General features: G+C 52.0%; 1 pseudogene; it reads left to right on the top strand.

Annotated features, from left to right (window-relative positions):
* Nucleotides 1-787, top strand: LOC114693864 (annotated as a pseudogene).

The raw sequence follows: 787 nt of genomic DNA on the forward strand, positions 1-787 counted from the left end.
ATGTTCCAGTGTGACTCCATCCACGGCAAGTTCAACAGCATAGTCAAGGCTGAGAATGCGAAGCTTGTCATCAATGGGGAGGTATCCTCACCTTCCAGGAGTGAGAGCCCACCAACATCAAAAGGGCTGATGCTGGTGCCAAGTATGTTGTGGAGTCTACTGGTATCTTCACTATGGATAAGGCTGGGGCCCACTTGAAGGGTAGGGACAAAAGGGTCAACACCTCTGCCCCTTCTGCTAATGCCCCCATGTTTGTGATGGGTGTGAACCACAAGAAGTAGGACAGTTCACCTAGATTGTCAGCAATGTTCCCTGTACACCAACTGCTTAGTGTCCCTGACCAACGTCATCCACGACAACTTTAGGATTGCAGAGGGACTCATGTCCACAGCCCCATGCTATCACTGCCACCAGAAGACTGTGGATAGCCCTCCAGGAAGTTGTGGCACAATGGCCATGAGGCTGCTCAGAACATCATCCCTGCATTCACCACCAGCATCCCTGGTGCTGCCAAGGGTGTGGGCAAGGTCATCCCAGAGCTGAACTGGAAGCTCACTGGTGTGGCCTTCCCTGTTCCTACCCCCAGTGTGTCCGCCGTGGATCTGCCATGCTACCTGGAAAAATCTGCCAAGTACGATGACATCAAGAAAGTGGTGAAGCAGGCATTGAGGACCCTCTAAAGGGCATCCTGGGCTACACTGACAACCAGGTTGTCTCCTGCAACTTTAAATATGACGCCCATTCTTCTGCCTTTGATGCTGGAGCTGGCATTCTTTGCTCTCAATGA

This window comes from Peromyscus leucopus, unplaced genomic scaffold, assembly GCF_004664715.2.
Source record: "Peromyscus leucopus breed LL Stock unplaced genomic scaffold, UCI_PerLeu_2.1 scaffold_242, whole genome shotgun sequence".
NCBI lineage: Eukaryota > Metazoa > Chordata > Mammalia > Rodentia > Cricetidae > Peromyscus > Peromyscus leucopus.